The 10,217-nt window shown below is 38.2% G+C and overlaps 2 non-coding genes across 2 annotated transcripts; one reads left to right on the top strand and one right to left on the bottom strand.

The window, feature by feature from the left end:
- Positions 1 to 8,715: 8,715 nt before the first annotated feature.
- TRNAQ-UUG (transfer RNA glutamine (anticodon UUG)) lies at positions 8,716 to 8,787 on the bottom strand. Its single transcript has one exon. It is a non-coding gene; the product is annotated as a tRNA-Gln (tRNA).
- A 753-nt stretch (positions 8,788 to 9,540) lies between these two features.
- Positions 9,541 to 9,612, top strand: TRNAQ-CUG (transfer RNA glutamine (anticodon CUG)). Its single transcript has one exon. It is a non-coding gene; the product is annotated as a tRNA-Gln (tRNA).
- The last annotated feature ends 605 nt before the right edge of the window (positions 9,613 to 10,217 follow it).

Here is a 10,217-nt window from a genome sequence, read left to right as displayed (position 1 = left end):
ATTGATCACCTGTTAGCTTTAAAGAGGTTGATATGTTATCAGATCTTTTAGTCGTTATGTCATTACACTACTTTGAAAGTGAAAATACCATTTTTATACTAGTTTTCTGAAGAGACGTAGTAAGAGCAGTGGTAAAGGGAAAAAAATATTGTCAATCACACCAATGGGAAAAAGATATTGCTAAGGTCATTAAAGGAAAAATAATATTGTTAAGCTTACTAAAGGAAAAAAATATTGTTGTTAAGGTTATGGCAGTACAGATTTCCCATATAATATCCTTCATGTCGAAATATACAAGGAGTAGAAATATGGGATTAAATCAATATCCCAACGATGGTCTAATTCAAGAAACAAAACTGATAACTAAAACACACAACACCACAGTGGCAGTCGGTAAGGGAGCTGTGAACATGGTTTAATACAAACATAATGCTATGATCGTAGGAAGACTCTCCATATATAATATATCAAATAAGAAACAAAAATAGCCTCTAACATAGAAGCTGAAGATAACATATGGAACACACAACACTGAAATGTCCAGGATAAAAATATAATAACCTTAAACACAAAACTGACTGCAATCATGTACATAAACTAATTTACTGGTAAACAATAACACTGAGAGGAATACATATGAAAATTATTGGTTTGATGCAAGGTACAAAAAAAGGCAACTGCAGGTGTACAGTACATAGCAAAGATAAACAATGAAACAGTTTACATGGATTAGTAATATTACAGCCAATTTTGTTGTCGCTAGACTGGTGAAGCCATAATGCAAGAATAAACTGGAGTCCAAATATAAGAATCAAAAGTACATAATGTGTTGTGAAAACTGGTACCAGAATGAAGTAATTAAACACAAGAAGATAGATATCAGCATAAAACATGGGAAATCCATAAAATAAAATTATCATTGGAATAATCATAGTTACACACATATGAATATTTCATGCAGTTTCAATGAAAAACAAATAGCTCAACTAAATACTTTAAACAACGTGACAACATGAGGAAAAGAAAAAAGCTTTGGAATTGTTTTACATCTTGTACGACAATGTTACTTCACAATAAGAGTATTCTCTTAAATAGGGTCATCTTGGGGCTCAGCGAGGCCATTCCTTTCAAATTACAGTTTGGAAACAACACACAAATATATAAGGTCATTCCATTCAAATTACCGTTTGGAAACAACACATAAATATATAAGTACGACTGGAAAATTTAGGTAGGCTAAACATTAATTGAAAACATCAGGGGAGACCCATTATGAAGAAGAGCAAAGTAACTTGTCAACTTTACCTTTTACTGCAGATAATATCTGAAGAATTAATTTCAATGAGTCCTTAACTTTACAGAGATGCAGAAGTGTCTTGTTCCTCTGAAAAATATAAAGAACAAAATGCTGATCAGCAGCGTAGTTACAAGAGGATGGAGGGTAGGCACCAGGAACCACCGACTGTTTAGGGTTTTTATGATATCCAATTCTGCCTAGCTCCTAGGTTGCCATCCAGTCAATTTGGCCGTGATAATCTTGGCAAATCTATCCCCAAGGGTCCCAAATATCTAAACGCCAGTGGTAAATAGCACCTCGACTTAACTCAAAATATCACATATTGTTTACTTGACACTTATAGAGCCTAGCTTTCATGTGGTGAAAAAGAACTTTGTCTAAATACAACACAAACACTTTAAACAGCAATGTTAGAAATGAAAAGAAAAGTACTAATCAATAATAACAAATATAAACAAACCGTAACTTTTATTCTGTCCCTTACCACCATGCATGTCTGTTCAAACAAAACAAACTGAACAAAAATAATTCTTTATGAACGTCTCGATTAACTAGAATTTCCCAAGAAACAATAACATATAAGAGAAGTTTTAGTCTGCAAACAAAACAAATACTTAAAACAGCTAACACAAAAGTAAAAAATAGATATCATAAATGATCATAAATTAAAGCCAGTAACTATCAATAGCTGTCGCTTACACTCACGAATGGCTGACCCGTACCATATTTTGGTCTTCCGCTTCACGTACAAATCTTGACCTATAACAATTCTTAATTATCATTACTATAATTTTCTTTAATCATTATATTACAATTTTCTTATGTTAATAATTAGTATAAGAAACACAAACAAAAACTAGAACTATCAGAAGACAAATTTCAGGCAGCAACTATGAACAAGCGGGAAGGTTTGATCATTTCTCTCCTGCTCCTGCCTCTCTCTCCGTCTCACATATGGCCTTCCCATACACCAAGATGATATATGTATATATACATCAGGCCAATTCCCTGATCAACATTGTGTTAACGTAGGTTGCATGAAATATACAAAATCACTGACCTCATTACAGGTTACTATATTATACGAAATAATTTCATAGATTTTTGTTTATTCTCCATAGATTTGAGACACTTTAAAAGCCTAGCTTGTATACAATACTTTGAGCGCTGAAGATAAACCATTTCTAAATTCAAAAAGGAATCTACCTAACTTCTAACATCTAACCCCTTAATCAAAGCAATTAACTATGGTTTAGGTTCAGATTTATCAGAATTTAACCACGTCATTTAACCCCAAGAAATCCGTCATCAATTTGAAGGTCTTCATGATCTAAATATGTTGGAACATCAAATATGATAATCTTCCCTCATGTCTGCCTTCCATCTGGTCCCTTCATAATAACACTATCAGAACCACAAGTGGCTAAGAAATCTAACAGCATCATTGATCTTGACAGCCACATAAGGTCTATATCTTCCTTGAACTAAATCTTAAAACTCCTGTGGTACTTACAGAGTCGTACTGTCCTCTGTAGCTTCTGGTGAAACTCCAAATGTACTGTAAGGGGGAAAATATGGCCTCAGCCTACACAAAGGTCACTGTGTCTCTGGCTCTACGCCTCCAGAGTTAATTCCCTCCATTTCCTCGTCATGCTTATCACTCAGGCGAGGAGGACAACTAACCCTTTAACACTTTTTTATCAGTGTTTTTCCCCCTTTCCTCTCACCAGAGTTACTTTTACCCTTGGTGTTCATCACCCCGATACCATCTCCAAGCTTCGTTCATCCCCCTTTGGGCACCCGCGACCATCATTCCTCGTCTTAGTTGATGAATTTTGACAATAGTGTTATTATTACCCCTCGATTTTCTCGTCTTAAGACTTGGTATGAAGTGGTTTCTAACCCCTTCCGATTTTAATTCAAAGCCTTGCCCAAGTTATGGGGACACTTGGAGGACGAGGTACGTCATGTCAAAACCCAGACTCAATCATCAACTTTACAGTTCAAAGGAATCCATTAATATCTCGATCGTCAACATTTGACTTCAATACATATTCTGAATTTACTATATACTCGCTACTTGGGCCTAAAACTTTATTTCTGAGCACAACTCCAGCCCAATGGTATGAGATATAGATAAACGCATGCATAACTGCAGACGAAAAAGCCCCGGAGAAAGTAGGAATCCAACCCAAGATAAACACACGTTTTGAATCAACGCTCACGTTTATTGAAATTAAAAAAGAAATCTTGTTGCAACTTAGCGTTGCTTTGGTCTTGCATTGCTTCAAGAGGGCTGCCAGCAGCAGTGGTCGAGGTGTGGCAATGGTCAAATCATGAGATAAATGACTCCCACCTTAGTGACAGCTCTAACTACATAGTTTGGCCAGTCACAACGCCTCCTCCCACCATTTCCACCATCTTTGACGAAACTTAAAACTCCTTTACCCACAGTATGGCTGGCTCCATCGTTATTACAACCACTTGGGACCATCAGCCACTTTTCTTGGGTTTGGCTGAATTTTCCTTTTTTTCTCGAAGCGTTTGTCACCGTGTCCGGGAATTTAACCTTTACATGGAGGCTCCAGTTTTCGCTCTAGTATCTAGTTCGCCAAATAACTTCTTTATAAATGAGGTCCATTACAAAGTAAAGCATCATAAGTGGATCCAATGAAGTCCATTACGAAATAAAGCATCATAAGTGGATCCAATGAAGTCCATTACAAAGTAAAGCATCATAAGTGGATCTCGTAAAGTCCATTACAAAGTAAAGCATCATAAGTGGATCCAGTTAAGTCGACTACAAAGTAAAGCATCATAAGTGGATCAAATGAAGTCCATTACAAGGTAAAGCATCGTAAGTGGTTCCAATGAAGTCCATTACAAAGTAAAGCATCGTAAGTGGATCTCATGAAGTCCATTGTAAAGTAAAGCATCATAAGTGGATCCACTTAAGTCGACTACAAAGTAAAGCATCATAAGTGGATCAAATGAAGTCCATTACAAAGTAAAGCATCATAAGTGGATCTCGTAAAGTCCATTACAAAGTAAAGCATCATAAGTGGATCCAGTTAAGTCGACTACAAAGTAAAGCATCATAAGTGGATCAAATGAAGTCCATTACAAGGTAAAGCATCGTAAGTGGTTCCAATGAAGTCCATTACAAAGTAAAGCATCGTAAGTGGATCTCATGAAGTCCATTGCAAAGTAAAGCATCATAAGTGGATCCACTTAAGTCGACTACAAAGTAAAGCATCATATGTGGATCCAATTAAGTCCATTACAAAGTAAAGCATCATAAGTGGGTCCAATGAAGTCCATTACAAAGTAAAGCATTATAAGTGGATCCAATGAAGTCCATTACAAAGTAAAGCATCATAAGTGGAGGCAGCCAAGATACTTCTCCGTGGTGGGGTTTGCTGCGTGGTTGGTAGATGTGGCCCTCCCCCACATGGTCACAGTGGTTGACCTCGTCTACGTCAACATTTTATGAGGTCAAAAAACTTTACGAAATCCATTTGGCGTCCATACCAACATTAACCACATTCCATTTCCTCCACTTCCACGTCTGGGTATTCTACCTCCATGTCCACACACCCATAGCCCATGTCAAATACATGGACATATCCAAATTCCATCACCTGGACAAAGGAGAATCGTCCTACCTCCTTGGTGAACATTATTATATTGAAGTGTTTGATGAAAGGTTGAGGGAGCTTGCAAGGCGGAGCAGAGATGTTCATTCCTGTTGTCTTACCTCTGTTGTGCATCCAGCAATTTGATTGGTGGCAATCCAGTTTCAAGTATCATATGGATTTTGACTTCATCAACTCTGATGCTTTTCTTAGCACTGTATTCCAAACCTTAACTTGCTTTAGTGTGGTCTAAGCTGGTTTATGCCTCCTGCCTTGATTACTTATCTGATCTTAAGTCTTATTTAAAATGCCATGAACTATTTTCAATATGTCTTCATAGATTTGTGTTTATTCTCCATAGATTTGAAACATTTTAACAGCCTAGCTTGTATACTATACTTTGAGCGCTGCACATAAACCATTTCTAAATTTAACAAAGAATCCACCTCACTTGTGACATCTAACCCCTTAATCAAAGCATTTAACTATGGTTTAGGATCAGATTTATCTGAACGTCATTTAACCCCAACAAATCTGTCATCTAATTGAAGATCTTCATGACTTAGATATGTGGAAACATCAAATATGATAATCTTAGTGCATGTCTGCCTTCCATCTGGTCCCTCCATAATAACACCTTCAGAACCACAAGTGGGTAAGCAATCTAACAGTATCATTGATCTTGACAGACACATAAGGTCTATATCTACCTTGAACGAAAACTTAAAATTCCTGTGGTATTTACAGAGTCGTACTGTCCTCTGTAGCTTCTGGTGAAACTCCAGATGTACTGTGAATGGGGAAATGTGGCCTCAACCTACCCAAAGGTCACTGTGTCTCTGGCTCTCCGCCTCCAGAGTTAATTCTCTCCATTTCCTCGTCATGCCTATCACTCAGGCGAGGAGGATAACTAACCCTTTAACACTTTTTTATCAGTGTTTTCCCCCTTTCCTCTCATCAGAGGTACTTTTACCCTTGGAGATCATTACCCCGATACCATCTCGAAGCTTCGTTCATCCCCCTTTGGGCACCCGAGACCATCATTCCTGGTCTTAGTTGATGAATTTTGACAATAGTGTTATCATTACCCCTCGATTTTCTCGTCTTAAGACTTGGTATGAAGTGGTTTCTAACCCCCTCCAATTCTAATTCAAAGCCTTGCCCAAGTTATGGGGACACTTGTAGGAAGAGGTACGTCAGGCCAAAAACCCAGATTCAATCATCAACTTTTCAGTCAAAGAATCCATTAATATCAAGATCGTCAACATTTGACAACTTCAGTACATATTCTGAACTTACTATTCCTCGCTACTTGGGCCTAAAACTTTATTTCTGAGCACAACTCCAGCTTAATGGTATGAGATATATAGAAACGCATGTGGAACTGCAGACGAAGAAGCCCTGGAGAAAGTAGGAATCCAACCCTAGATAAACACGCCTTTTGAATCAACGTTCACGTTTATTGAAATCAAAAAAGAAATCTTGTTGCTACTTAGCGTTGTTTTGGTCTTGCATTGCTTCAAGAGGGCTGCCAGCAGCGGTGGTCGAGGCGTGGCAATGGCCAAATCATTAGATAAATGACTCCCACCTGAATGACAGCTGTAACTACATGGTTTGGTCAGCCACAATGCCTCCCCCACCACTTCCACCATCTTTGACCAAACTTAAAACTCCTTTACCCCCAGTATGGTTGGCTTCATCGGTATTATTTCCATTTGAAACCATCAGCCAATTTTCTTGGGTTTGGATGAATTTTCTTTTTCTTCCGAAGCGTTTGTCACCGTTGCCGGAAATTTAACCCTTACATGGGAGCTCCGGTTGTCGATGTGGTATTTAGCTTGCCAAATAACTTCTTTATAAATGAAGTCCATTACAAAGTAAAGCATCATAAGTGGATCCAATGAAGTCCATTACAAAGTAAAGGATCATACGTGGATGCAGCCAGGATACTTCTCCGTCGTGGGGCTCGCTACGTGGTTGGTGGATGTGGCCCTCCTCGCCACATGGTCACAGTGGTTGACCTATTTTACGTCAACACATTACGAGGTCAACCTTCACCAAATCCATATGGCGCTCATATCAGCTTCACCCATATTCCATTTCCTCCAATTCCACTTCTGGGTATTCCACCTCCATATCCACACAGCCAAATTCCACTCCATCCATGACTTCCACGTCCGGGTATTCCACCAATTCCACTCCATCCATCTCTTCAACGTCTGGGTATTCCACCTCCATATCCACACAGCCAAATTCCACTCCATCCATCACATCCACGTCTGGGTATTCCACCTCCATGTCCACACAGCCATAGCCCATGTCAAATACATGGACATATTCAAATTCCATCTCCTGGACAAAGGAGAATCGTCCTACCTCCTTGGTGAACATTATTATATTGAAGTGTTCGAGGAAAGGTTTAGGGAGCTTGCAAGGCGGAGCAGAGATGTTCACTCGACAGAGGTCACAGCTCAAATGATGCTCTCGGTCCCGGCTCCCGCCCTTATATAACCTGGGAACTGATCATATCCTAGCATAGCTTAATATAGTGAAGTCTAATATAGTGAAGTTAATACTTTAATACAGTTAAGTTTATTTCTCAATAGTTTAATACATGTGCCTCACAACAGTTCCTTCACCCGTACAATGTCCCGTCACAGAACACAAGGATTGTCATTATAATTCGTTTTTATCAGCAGAAATTAGATGAAAGTGACTAAAGATAAGTGGTTTAATATGTTATATGTGTTCTCTGTCATCATAAAGATGGCCATCTACCCTGATGTGTAAAGAAAGCATCAATTTTGCCGAGGCTGTGGTGAAGATAAGAACACAATATGATAATGTGGTCATACAATGGTGTAGTCAAGATGTTGTGTTAGAACTATGTAGTGAAGATGGGAGTGTAGTGAAGAGGAGGATTTAGTGAAAATATATATGTTTCTTCACGCTGAGCCATTCCATATAGATGAATATATCTATAATCTAATTGCGGTAAATTACCATATGACTTTAACGGCACCAGCCAGAAGGAAAAATGTCGGATATAGGAGTGACTGAATATTTTGTCGGGTACAGAAATAATTGAATATTTGGTACGATCGATCAAAATACTTTTTATAGGCAAATAATTTCTGATTTTTCAAATGATTTTTTCCATCTGTTGGAACTGGTGTAAGTAATTAAAGATATGAAAACCGACGGAAAAGTTTAGTTTAACGCTTTTACGAATGTCTTGCTGCGTGTTTGGGAAGAGCAGTAAACTACAGGAATATATTGGTCTAATGTCCCCTGCTCGTCCAACAGCAGATATTGTATGATCTGAGACGTTATTTCTGGTAGAGGTGGATTCTCTCCGGCATTGCGTAAATCACTTCCACAAACTTGCGCCATTTTGCACAAATACAGATCCGATATGATGCATTTCCCAGCTCTGTTACGTTATGGACCCTATTCATCCTAGCCTAGCCTAGCCTAAATAAAAAGGTGTGGAATAGTGTGCAATATTTCTCCTTCATTACAAGTGATAATAAACCTAGGCTATACAGCAACCAGGAACGTCCATATTTGTCTAACTTCTCACAAGTCTGTGTCATCTGTCTGCAAACATGTCGACCATTACCATGAGGGCAATTGCGGCTTTTGATTTTGAATATCACACGTTTCCTCTCTGCCGTGAGATCATACTTAAATAAAATGTTGGGCCGTAAGAAATATATGTCCATCGAAGGTCAACTATATGACTCAGTTCCATCATCAGTTTCTAAGAAAACTGAAAAGGTGAGGTCCCACCGAGATTCGAACTCGGATTGCTGGATCCAAAGTCCAGAGTGCTAACCCTTACACCATGGGACCTGATAAGAAAAGATGTGATTTCATCTAAATGTTTTACATATAATTAACCAGAGGCCATTCCTCCCTCCCTGCCTGCAGGGTTCAAGGTTTTCTAGAAGTTTCTCGAAGATTCTGGTAAGATCATTACCTTTGAGAGGTCGTCGTTAGGTGACAGTCAGGTTCACTCTATGGTTGGTGTTTGTAGTTGGTTGTCCGAGGATGTTGTTATACTTGATCAATTTTGTAATTGTTGACTTTCAGGTAGGAAGTACTCATTTACGATGCATCCTTGTACTCACAACAAACTTATGAGTCACTTCAAAATTTATCTTCACGACAACTTTATCTTCACTACACCATTAAGGTTGAAGTCAATGGCCACAATCACTACAACCTCAACACGACTGGTCTTATACCTAACCCATATCATCACTACATCAATGTACATGTATTTCTTGCAGAATAACGCAGATATCAATGATTTCTGTGAAAATTGACATATACAGCCTTACGTATCTATCGATCTATCCAATATCTGTTTTTACCTATCTATCTATCTACTATCTATCTATCTATCTACCTATCTTTCTAAATCAGAAAGTCAACAACAATATCATTAATGATACGTATAACTACGTCCTCTCAATGGCAGTTCCTACCCAGAATCTTCGAGAACCTTCTAGAAAACCTTGAACCCTGCAGGCAGGGAGGGAGGAATGGCCTCTGGTTGATTATATGTAAAACATTTAGATGAAATCACATCTTTTCTTATCAGGTCCCATGGTGTAAGGGTTAGCACTCTGGACTCTGGATCCAGCAATCCGAGTTCGAATCTCGGTGGGACCTCATCTTTTCAGTTTTCTTCGATACTGATGATGGCCACATCATTTTGTACGTTATATATACATTCACATATATACATAAATATGTATATATAAACATATACATGGAATAATATGGTTTTATCAATAGCCGGAGACCATTCCTCCCTCCTTGCCTGCAGAGTTCATAGTTTTCTGGAAGGTTCTAAAAGATTCTGGCGAGATAATTGCCATTGAGATGACATTGTTATACTTCATATATCAATGATTTTATTACTGTTGACTTTCAGATAAAGATAGATAGATATATAGATAGATAGATAGTTAGATTGATAGATTGATAGAGCGATATTTAGATAGTTATACAGATAGATAAGTTTCATCAATACTGTATCTTACGCTATCTCCTGTTGCTGGACATATGTTCAACCAGCATTGGGAAAACCTCCAGTAGACCTTAATGTAAAGCAAGATAATAACAAAACCTGCAATAAAAGAATACGATCAACTCCCCAGTGCAGAAATATTGTGACCAGAAAGTCTTCTAGCAAGATGTCAGACGCTTCCCTGGGAATCACAAACATAACATCAAATATCTGAAAGTCAACAATAACAAAACTAATGATGATA

This window comes from Panulirus ornatus, chromosome 42 (genome assembly GCF_036320965.1).
Source record: "Panulirus ornatus isolate Po-2019 chromosome 42, ASM3632096v1, whole genome shotgun sequence".
Taxonomy (NCBI): domain Eukaryota; kingdom Metazoa; phylum Arthropoda; class Malacostraca; order Decapoda; family Palinuridae; genus Panulirus; species Panulirus ornatus.
This window is presented reverse-complemented; position numbering and strand designations above follow the sequence as displayed.